The sequence below is a fragment of the Hypomesus transpacificus genome, chromosome 13 (assembly GCF_021917145.1).
Source record: "Hypomesus transpacificus isolate Combined female chromosome 13, fHypTra1, whole genome shotgun sequence".
NCBI classification, from domain to species: Eukaryota; Metazoa; Chordata; class Actinopteri; order Osmeriformes; family Osmeridae; genus Hypomesus; species Hypomesus transpacificus.
In genome coordinates this window covers 5712153-5724448 of record NC_061072.1, presented here as the reverse complement: position 1 = coordinate 5724448, position 12296 = coordinate 5712153, and positions in this window count along the sequence as shown.

Here is a 12296-nt window from a genome sequence, read left to right as displayed (position 1 = left end):
CACATTCTGATCCTGTTGAACAGAGCATGGATGCTGTATACAGTGAGATGTTCATTTAATGGCAAGTGAATTTTGCATGTGGAACTGTGAAATGTAGCTAATGTAATCTCATGTATACCCAGTTACAAGTAAATGAGTTGTTGAATTTGCTGAACTTTCTATTTTGACCAAGAGATGTTGTACATAGGGCAGAAGAATAAAGGCTGATCTTGTAAGGCTATCCACCTGCCCCCACCTCTCATATGGTAAAATACGGAGTTACTGGATGGAGTCTCAACTTGATGGCTCTCACATCTTTGTAACTTACTGTAGCATTGCTAGACATGTTGGTAAGTAAGGGTCAAGATTCTGGTGTGATTGTAGTTGTTCTTGAATTGTGAAGCTTTGTTCTGTGGATTCTTGATCTCCTGAGACCTTCTCCTCAGCTCTGGCTTGGCCTAGGCCTACTCCTTCTTCCTCACCTCATGCTTTCTATCTCTGGTTTACAATAATCATGGTAAAGTAGGCATAAGCGTTAACTTAATTGATTGCATTCATTTGCAATATGATAAAATGATTATATTATTTAACCTTCATTTGACCATTCTTGCTCTGATTTAACCCAAAGAGTCAAATAACTGTAATTCCATTGGTATTGGCATTATTTGGTTAATGTTAATACACTGTTCAGTTTCCCATCTTCCTTCAAACCATAGGGGAATTAGTTTCGGTTGTTTGGCCAATATATCGACCCCCAACAATGTTGAAATAGATTTGCTGAAATAACAGTTACAGGATGGTAGCCTACATCATGTAAATTGTAGGAATCATATGAATCATGTAAATTGTAGGAACAATAGCCGATAGAAATAGGCTACTCATTGTTGGATTTCTATTTGTAGGCAATAAAGAAGACCAAATATAATTTCAATTATTTTTCTTTATTTCAGTGGCAAAAGGTATTTGGTCAATTCTGAGTGCAAATCCACGGCGAGTAACACTATCGATGAAGACCCAAGGGCTGAGAATGTTGCTAAAATAAATAACAGATTGTGACAGGAAACGGTGATGTTAACTTAGGTATTTATCAGGGAATTAAAGTACATCAAACTGCAGTCTTAAAATCTTCTCCCGGCGTATAACTAAGCGAATTAATTTTAGTTCGAGATCGCTCGGCTGAACCAGAAAATGATATGCCGTGTCTGCCAACGCTATCAGGCTAAGAAAGTGGGGGCGGATCGGTTGAAACCAGAGTTTGGCATGGATAACCTGCTATCGAGCAGGTTAGTTTCAAGGAGTAAGTTACCATGAAAACTTACTAAAAGGTTTCGTTACCTCTCTTTCTGGAACGCGGAACTCGGAGTATGCCTCTTTTCAGGGTTAAACAACTCAAAGTTTTCATTAAACCCGCTACTTGGAATACCCCCCAGGCTGAGGAAGCAGCAACGTTATCAGAGAAGTGGGAACAACAGAGTAGGATGAACCAGTCAAATTTGTAACAGTAAATGTTCATGACATAAAATAAATATAACACTTGTTTTGTTACTGATTCTGATATACCCATTGCTGTTAAGATGATTTTATTTACATGATTGCACTGCAATGTATTTTACATTGGGAAATCTACATTGTAGGCCTGTACTTTAATGACTAGTAACCTATTGTTCACATGTATTCTCTCAAAGTAACTTTTGACCTCAAGAATTATTATAGAGATTTTGATATACTAAATACTGCTGTACAACTAGTGTTAGCCTAATAAAATGGATCTTTATGTCTCCGGTTTCAAATTCCTGGCTGTCCACATCTTTGAGGATCTCTCCTGGTCCCTCAACACCTCATCTTCCTGAGGAGAGCCTGTGGAGGGCTTGGGGCATCACTAGAGACCCTACCTCTGCTCCTGCACCAACAGGCACTGAAACTGCACCACCACATTACAAAACTACACTCAGACCACATATCTAGTCACTTCATATTTACATGTAAATTATATTCATACTCTTCACTACAAATAATTATGTATTAACTTATAATGGAGTTAGGCATGAAAGGGTTAACTGAAGTTCGGGAGGAAGGCTGCACACCAAAGCTGTGTCTACTACCGCGCACTTGTGCACTTCGAGCACTAACTTTCAGTGCTTAGGGCGCTTCACTCACAAAACCTGCAGAATTCAGTGCACTGAAAGTACCCGGATGGCGCACTGCAAACGGTCGAAAAAAACAGTGTACAACGATGGACACTACTCGCCCTAAACAGGCGCCATCTTGGCTACGTAGCGGAAAAGGATGAGTCCTTTCGGCAGCTTTTTCCACTTGAGTGGAGAAGCGCGTTCATTTTGGCAGGTTTTGTGGGTGTCGCGAGCAGATTTGCGTCCGTCACTTCCACCAAGTGTTTAACGTAAGTGTTCCATTTGAGACAGCACTTATCAGCGACGGAGTGCACTGAATATGTAAGTGCACTGTTTTGCAGTAACTAATACTTATCAGCCCAGTCTCCAATCAACTAATACACATCATCCCGGTAAAGCAAGGCAGAATGCAACCAAACTGGGAGGGTGTTGTTGTCACCCTCCCACACTTCACTTTCTTCTTGGCTTCTCCCTGTCATCTATCCAGGCTTCCCAGGGGATCTGCTCAAGCTGCTGCTTGGCCGTGACCCATTAGGACTCTCTGCCACACCCAGAGTCCATGCCCGGACCCCAGGCCCGGCTCTGCTACCGGCCTCCACCAACCGCTCCAGGCTTGTTTCTGCTACCAGCCTCCTCCACAATCGGGCTTGGCTCTGCTACCAGCCCTGCTTCAATAAAAGTTATCTATTCAATCTATGGTGTGATTACTGAACTCGTGAAGTGCATGTACAGTGAGGGAAAAACATCACCCCTACTGATTTTGTATGTTTGCCCACTGACAAAGAAATGATCAGTCATTTTTTGAAAATGATTTGCATTTTAAGGAGTGAAATAAGTATTTGACCCCTCTGCAAAACCTGACTTAGTACTTGGTGCAACGTACACAATCAGAAAAAAAAAGCAGGGTTTCAATTTTTTTCCCTCACTGTATATCGGTAACTGTATATTGGTATCTGTATAATACTACATTTACATTACATTTAGTCATTTAGCAGACAATCTTATCCAGAGCGACTTACAGTAAGTACAGGGATATTCTCCCCGAGGCAAGTAGGGTGAAGTGCCTTGCCCACAGACACAACGTCATTTTGGTGGGGCGGGGAATCGACCCGGCAACCTTCTGATTACTAGCCCGACTCCCTCACCGCTCAGCCGTCTGACTCCCCTTGCACAACAAATGTTTTGTTTGTTTTAGGACCTGAAGGCTATGCTCAATTACAGTTAAATCAGAATTACTTAAGTATTTTATGTTTCAGTATTTCATTTATGGAGCAAGCTAATATAATTACTCACTTGTTCATATACTTGTAGAAACAGGGACCAGGTGTCATTGTTGTAAATAGTAAACCTATGGAAATGATCTTGTATTAGAATTCAAAGAATGAACATATCTAGAATTGGCTGCAAATTTTCTTCTGTCTCTCATTCTTTTACCTGGTCTTTCCTCTGAGCAGCAAGGGAGAGCTCCAAGCGTCTTGAAAAGGTGGTATGGACAAGAAATATCCCACTGTTAAAACTGCTGGAAGATGAAGGCTAGCATGGGAAGTTCATGGCCAGGAGGCTGAATTCCTAGATCGCATTGGCATCCACTGCCAGCTGTGCTGCTTCAATGTTGTATTGCTTCAGTTGCTTTAACAGGCCAATTTCTTACGTATTATTTCCCAAAATATTACAGTTAGGTTCACTAATGAAGAACTGTGATATCCTGTGATTATTGGTCTTTGGAAATGAAACTCTTTGGAGATTCACCCTTTTATTGAATTATAAAAGGCCATAATCCCAATGTAGAAATACCAACCAAGTTTAAAAGAAGCTTGCATCGCGCACTTTTAAATGCGTCCAGGTCTAGATGCTGCCAATGCCCTATTCTACGTACGTTAAGAGCTATGTTAAAGTTCTGAGTTATATTTATCATACAACAGGTTTGAACGATGTTGAAAAAACAATCAAACCCAACGTTGAATAGATAGAACTTTAGGTTATCCGACGGAAAACGATCAATATAACCAAAACTCAACGTCAATTCAACGTGTCTTTGCTATCTGCAGAAATGGATGACCTAATCAAATTAGTCTTCTATTGGATTTAATGATAAGGAACTCTTATATTATTGACCCATGTCTGTAAACTGAAGGTAGTAACACAAAAACAATGGTTGATTATAAAGTAAGAAAATAAAAACAAATTGGCTATTAGTGGCAATCAAAAACAAGATATTTGATGAATGCTTGAAATATTAAATTCTGAAATAAATTGATTGGCAAGATTTGGCAAAGAAACTCACAGCCATACAAGAAATATCATATGAGATGAAGGATTTGTGATGACTATAAATTGAATACCTGGAATAGGCTACTGAATGATTTAGGCTAGTAAAAAAAAAGAGAGAAAATGTAAATTCCGTCGGGTCACTACCCCACGTCAGACAAATGCGCACTTTGCAAACCAGTAGGCTACAATTCAGTCATTTCAGTCATTCATAGGTTAACGCAATGGTAAAGGCCTACTTGGAATTTTCACAGTCAAAACCGTTAGCACATCTAGTTTGCCTCTAAAGTTGGACCAAGTGCAAGGCCTAACGACATCAGTTTACATTTACTTCAATAATGTTGGTTAAACTAGTCTTTGTTTTGATATGAAGAATGACACAATAAACCACGGACAGGCGAACCATCTTCTTCGGAAGAAATTTGTCATCGTGTTCGGTGACTCAAGTAGGCTATAGTCTCATCTTGAATTAACTATTGTGTTTCAATAAAAGTGTTTTTGACTTAAACAAATCGCTTCCTTTTCACAGTCCAGCGGTCGGTCTACAAAGATTTTGTCATCCTACTGCAAAAGGACAACCTACTAACTGAGGCCCAGTTGAAGAAAAAGGTGAATTCGACATAGGCCTATGCCGTTTATATTTGATAGAGGAAAGGTAGTTCTACAGCTATTAGACCAATGTAATTACAGAGCTCAATTGTACAGTATCTCACAAAACATCCCTCACATTTTTGTAAATATTTTATTACCGTGCTATACACATGCATACATTTCCAAAGTTGTATAGTTTAATGGACCCGTATGAGGCTACAGCTCTTACGGTGGTGATGGTTTACCAGTTTACAGAATGTTTTTCTATGCAAAGGAAAAAAATTAAGGAGTAAATTCAACCAGCAGTAATTTTAATGCCACGATACATACGGGGATCCGTTACAGTAAGAGCCACACCTCCAGCTAACCTGCTGCATCGAATATTTTAACGGACGAAAAGGATTAGAGCAGCGGTGAATTGAAAATGGCGTGGTGGTACAGATAGCAAGAAGACGGACAAAGGCTAATGAAAATGGAGGAAATCGATGCTACTTTGAGCGGCAAGGATAAGAGCAGCAGATCAAAATCCTTTGAAAGGTAATTCAGGAACACAAAGAAATGCTAAAAAAAGGAAACAGAACAAGGTGTTGTCAGACAAGAACTAAAAGAGTATTTACAAAACAAATGGAAAACTCTTGCTGAACTGTTAAGCGATGAAGATAACGATACAGATTTAGCTAACGCTAGACATTCTGAAAGGGCACGAGTTCCAACTGAAAAAATGCCGTGAAGAAGAACAGAGCAAACGGGTAAAGAGACTTGTTAGCCTTTATGAACAGTGGAAAGCCCATGCTCGTCAGACACGTCAAGAACTCAAATCTGAGCCAGCAGAAAGTCGACTGGTATCCCTTGCAGACAATTTAGAAATAAGGAAAATGGATATCATAAAAAGGTATGATGAATTGAGTGACTTAGGCACGCCTGATACTGAGCTAAGGCGTAAAGTTGATGCTTGTGCAGCAGTAACGAGTGACACTATCAAAATCCTGAACGAGAGACTGACTGGCGTAAATGGAGAATATGATGCAGAATAGAAGTATGGTGCTTGTGTGATCTACTTGAGCCTGACTACGCCCAGTCAATTTATGGCTCGATCCTCTGCTTCAGTACTGACTGGCAGTCATCGTTCCATGCACTCAAGTGTTGCAGCAAAGCGAGCAGAAGCAGCGGCAGAGTTAGCCGCTAAGGAGGCTGAATATATGATGTTAGCGGAGGAAAAGAGACTGAAGGAAAAAATCCAAGCTTTACAGGAAGAACACAGGAGGAAAGAAGAAGAACACAATTGGGAATTAGAAAAACAGAAGACCGAATTAGAACAATTGCAGGCTGAAAAGGACTTAAAGGCTGCCCAAGCCAGACTTGAAGCATACAATAGAGAAGTTAAAGAGGAATCTGATGGTCAGTCTTTTAAGCCATGTCATGACTCTATACCACTCAGCTCCATTCTCCCTGTCACAACGTACCCTTGCACAGCTCCTCACTCCATCTCCTCCCATTGATGTATCCTGCCTCGCTTAAGCTGTTCAGGACAGCATTGCTATTAACAGACTTCCTATGCCAGAGCCCACAGTTAATGGCAATCCAATTGACTTTGTTGAGTGGAAGGCTTCATTTATGTCACTTATACATAGAAAGAACATTCCGACTACCGATAAGCTGCACTACCTCAAGAGATATGTAGGTTGCTCAGCTCACAAATGCCTAAAACGGACATTCTATCGTAGTGACAGCAAAGCTTACAGTGATGCTTGGAACAAGCTCAATCAGAGGTATGGCCAGCTGTTTATCATACAAAAGGCATTTAGAGAAAAGTTATCGACAGTGTTGTGCATGAGAAAAGAACGCATTCATTGAACACGTTCATTTTTATGAGAACGATGAACTGAACGAAACTTAATGACAAATAATGAATTGAACGGTGAACACGTTCATATTATCGGAGGTCTAGCTAAAACGTTACGGAATGTTTTCCTTCTCCTAAGGACTGACGCTGTCTAAAACTAATGCTTGCACCATATAGTTGCTCAGTGCCCGTAAAATGTTTGCTATGTAGACTAACCTAAACTAACTACTACTTCGCCCTACGTTACCCATGATTCATTTCACACACATGTAGACCAAACAAGCAACGCTAGGTTGCTAGGTAACGGAAGCTAACTAAAGCTGGCTAGGTTCCGTTTCGGAAATTTAACTCGGTTGGGAGCCTCGGAAATATTTAGAACTTACGATCTAGGCACCATGACCATGTGAATGCATAAATGTCACAAATGAAATGACACAAATGACATACGCTATATGATAATTTTTTATACCTTAACAAATTTCCTAAATACAAATGTAAACAAATCTTTTTTGTGCAATTTAGTCCAGTGCTTCTGTGGCTTTCAGTGGTTGTTTATGTGGCTTGTTTATATATCAAAGCAATAAATATAACAAATAATACATTATTTATATAGCCACATATTAAAATAAGAAAATAAAGACACATTTACGTTTCGGCATGGCTTCAGATGTCATGTGCTGTTGTAAACAATGCAACTACTGGAGGCGGTAAGGTGCTCAGTGTTGCCATATTGGAAATGCCGAAGTATCGTAGCTACCAAAGGCTCAATTTAAATTTAAATTATCATATTTGGAGGATAATGATCGTGCATCTGGCAACACTTCTTGCTCGCGCAAGAAGGTGGGACGTAAGGGAGATACACTTGTCAAAACTTGTAAGGGCGTAATTAATAGTTTGTTAAAGACATGTAGGTTATATGGTACGGTGGTCAAGACCCAGAGAAACACACACATCCAACGAGACGAACTCCCAGGCGTTTTTGGAATCCCTGCCGGACGCATTTTTAGGTCTTGAAAAGAGGACATGTCCGGGTAAAAGAGGACGTCTGGTCACCCTATCTGTTAAAAAACAAGTTAAGTATTTAATTTGCAATTTCCGCATTAAAACTATGAAATGAACTAAACTATGAACGCGTTCAGAATTGAAATGGTGAATTATGAACGTGAACGATTCATATTGACTTGTATGAACTGAACTTTGAACGAGTTCATGAGAGGTATGAACGTGCACAACACTGGTTATCGAACTGGTCAAAAATACAGTCAAAAGATGCTGAAGTGACATTGCGTCTCTTCTTTGGCTCTCGACGAAGGCGGTTGCAATTCTCTCCTCCCCTCCCTTACCTTCCCTGCTTGGCTCTGTCTTGTCTTGTCTGTCTCAAGATACTCTCTCTCCACTTCTTCTCCGAAACTAGAAGCATGGAATTAATTAGCTGGTCTCTCAATGCAATTGACACCATCTTCTCGAAGAGAAGCTCGGGTTCGGGGGAATGCGGGGGTTCGTATGCAGCTGGCTACACGATGGACGCGTGGGGGAATTGGCGTGTCGTGTGTCTAGCGGCGCTTTCCGTGGAGGATGTTGAAGACATCTTTATATTCGGAACCGTGATTACAGGCTTTCTGCTGATTGGAATAGGCGGTTGGCTTGTATATCGGAAAGTCAAGTATACGGCTGCGGCCATCAAATCCCCCTTAGGCTGCCCGACCTGATTGATACGGTGGGTAGAGCCGTTGGAGCTCTGACTGTGAACTTACAGCGTAATATGGATTACAACAGGGAGAAGTTCCGGCTCTGCAAAGGAAGTTCGAGGAGCTGGAGATCTTCCTGAAGGGTGGACGTGAAAATTGAGTCTCGTCTACTCGTCTAAACAACTACACCAATCTTATCTACTTTCGGCCCCGTAACCAGCACAGGCCTTGGCCAAGGCCGTTGCTGGAAAACAACTCCCCTGGAGTGCGCTGAAGCGAGACTATCTTCCTCTTCCCTTTCCCCTCCCCCACATTCATCTGTGGCTTGGTCTCTACCCGGGTCATGACTTACAGTGCGTTCACACTGCAGCGACGCGAATCGCTTGACATCGCTTGCCTTCCCACAGTTCACCACCGCTCGGGGGCGTTTCAAACAGATAAATGTAGAATGTAGTTCTCTAAAGTCACTATTGTAGTTGTCATGGCCAAGTGTGCAGACTTGGGTTTACGTAGTTGCAACATCGATCAAAATACAACTTGTATACAACATAAAAAACTGTTTAATAGACATACACATTGACATGTGTAAAAATGGTTTTACTATATTCCTCAGTCTCTGCTAATCTGTCGAAACGATAGGGAGTTCCAGCCGGGCTAGCTAGCTAGTTACCACAGAACGAAGTTACGTAAACTGACTCAACTGAATTTGAAACTACAAGCACCCACAACTTCGGCAAACCTTGCGCCATGCATTGTTTTTTTTTAATTAACATCTCTGTACAAATACAGCTATGTATCTTACAGGACTGTGTAAGCAGCCACACAAACGATTAGTTTCTCCTCCACCTTGAAACCTAGAAAGCTAGAAATGTTTGCCATGGTTGCTACGTTACGAGAAATAAGAAAACACTCCAATTGGCCATCGCCAATCCATCACAATGCACCATGCAAGCGATTCGCCTGGCTCCATAGAAACTGAATGGAAAACATGTTGTCGCTCGCATCGCGTCGCTGCAGTGTGAACGCACTGTAAGGATGTCTCCTTGACACAATCTGCATAGGTAGACTCGGACTGATTGTGGCCAAGGTCGAGGGCGCCAACCCAGACCTACTCACACATTAACTTTCACCTACTACAGATACCATCACCCCCCCACCCCCATCCAACGCCTTCGACTGCTTGTTTCCCCTGGGTGGCTGGCGGGTCTGTGTCCAGCGCCTTGTGGCTGCAGGTCCAGATGCTGCTTGTCTACCCCCCCCCCCCATCCCCGTTGCAAGTGTTTGTAATGTTGTGTTGTAAATGTTTGTGGGCCTATGTGCTAAGGTTTTTGCCTGTACTCCTCTAGGAGCATTGTATGGGGGTTGCCTTTTTCTCTGCTCCTCTCTCATGTTATGCTTTGCTGTAATCTTTCTAGTTGGCGCCTCTAATGGCTGCCTAGGTAGGCTCTCCTGCCAAAGTAAATTCTGTGTCTGTGCAAACTTTCATGGCCAATAAACATCAATTCAATTCGAAAGTATTTCCCTAGCTTCAAGGACTTGGGCAAGTTCATGTCCGTGGAGGCCAAAACCGCCTGCAATTCAGTCACTTCTTTCCTCGCTCTCCATTCAGCTGAATCCTGCCAAGACAAGTGGAGCACAAGGGTAAGCAAAAGAAACAAAGCCAGTGCCTTCAACACACAAACAGTGGTGGAAAGCAATAAACAGACAACAATAAAGGAAAAGGTCAAGGCCCCTTGCATGTTATGTCAGGATATCAGTCAACATCTTTGCAAATGTCCAGACTACATGAAAAGAAAACTGGAATACAGGAGGACGTACGTCAAAGACAACAGACTGTGTTATGGATGTCTAAAGCCCAGTCACAGTGCAAAGGAGTGCAGGCATCGGCACACATGTGACTCATGCAAAGGACGACATCCCACATGCCTTCACGATGACAGCTACAGAAAAGGTGAAGACAAGGAATGGGCAAGGAGGGAAAATCCATCGCAAGTCAGTGAAACCGAACCAATACCTACTCGGTCCCTCAATGTCACCAGCCAAGGTCTGTCAGAAAACACCTCCATGATAGTGCCGGTGTGGGTGTCGAACGACAAGAATCCATCCAAAGAAAAACTTGTGTATGCCCTGCTGGATACACAAAGTGACACAACATTCATTGAGCAAGATGTAAGTAATGAACTGCAGCTGACTACTTGCCCAGTTAGATTGAAACTCACTACCATGATGGGTGAAAATATGGTCTTTAAAAGTGACCGGACAGACTGCCTCAGTCCCTTGCTCTTTGCTATAAATATTGAACCCTTGGCAGCAGCTATAAGACAGAATAAGGAAATAAAAGGTATAAAAGACATGGGAAATAGAGAACATAAGATATCTCTCTATGCAGATGACATCCTGACTTACATAAGTGATCCAGTCATATCTGTTCCTGCGTTGATGGACACTTTAAAAGAATATGGAGAACTCTCTGGCTATCAGATCAACCAATCAAAATCAGAGGCAATGATGTTAGTTGGACAATGGCCTATACAACTAACAGGAAGGCTTAATGTTCACTGGTCACAGGGATTTAGATACCTGGGAATTATCATTACAACAGATTTATCAAAACTGTTCAAGATCAACTATGGAAAATTGATGGGCCACATAAAAGCAGACCTCACAAGATGGGAAATCCTGCCACTCTCATTGATAGGGAGAATAGAAGCGATAAGAATGAACATCCTGCCAAGATTGCTCTTTCTTTTTCAATCACTACCTATATATGTTCCTGCGGCCACTTTTACTGCACTTAACAAATGGTTATCCAAATTTATATGGCAAAGCAAACCTCCCAGACTTAAACTTAGAAGACTACTATGCCCAAAAGACAACGGAGGCTTGAACTTGCCAGACCTGAAAAAATATTACTGGGCAGCCCAATTACGAGCAATGGTTGCTTGGCTATCCCAAGAAACAGACACTATATGGGTGGGAATGGAGCAAAGTGAATGCCCAAATACACCACTGGACTCATTCCCATTCCTGACTTTGGACCACTGTGGGAAAAAGAAGATTACCAACATATGGGTTAAAAATACTCAAAAAATATGGTCAGTTGTGAGGAAAAAATTAAACCTCCCCATGACTATATCCAGAGCTATAAGAATAGCAAGCAATTCAGACTTTCTTCCTGCTAGACTAGACAGGTGTTTTGAAAGATGGAGGGAGAGGGGTATAGTGGTACTGGACCAGCTGTTCGAAGGAAGTGTATTGAAGTCATTTGAACAGCTTCAAGAGAAATATGAGTTACCAACCCAAGACTTTTACAGATATTTACAAATAAGACACTATTTACATACACACCAGGAATGGGAAAAGCTCTGCTCACCACCATCCAGATTAGAAAAGTTCTTCATATCGACAATTGAAACAACAGTGAAAGCAAGGTTCATATCACATCTATACAGGATATTGCAGGAGGAACTAAAGGAGAATAATTTGGATATTAAAGAAAAATGGGAACTAGAGATGAACATAATAATCTCTGATGAACAATGGGAAAACTCATGTGAACAGGGACACAGAGTAACCAGTAGTCCTAACTGGAGGGAATTTGGATGGAAGATTAAAATGAGATACTTCAGAACTCCACTTATAACATCTAAATGGAGCAATACCTCAGCACAATGTTGGAGGGGTTGTGGCAAGGTGGGAGACCACACACATATATTTTGGGACTGTCCAAAGTTATCGGAATACTGGAAGAAAATACAAAGGGAAATAAAAACATGTTTATTTATTGACATACCGTTA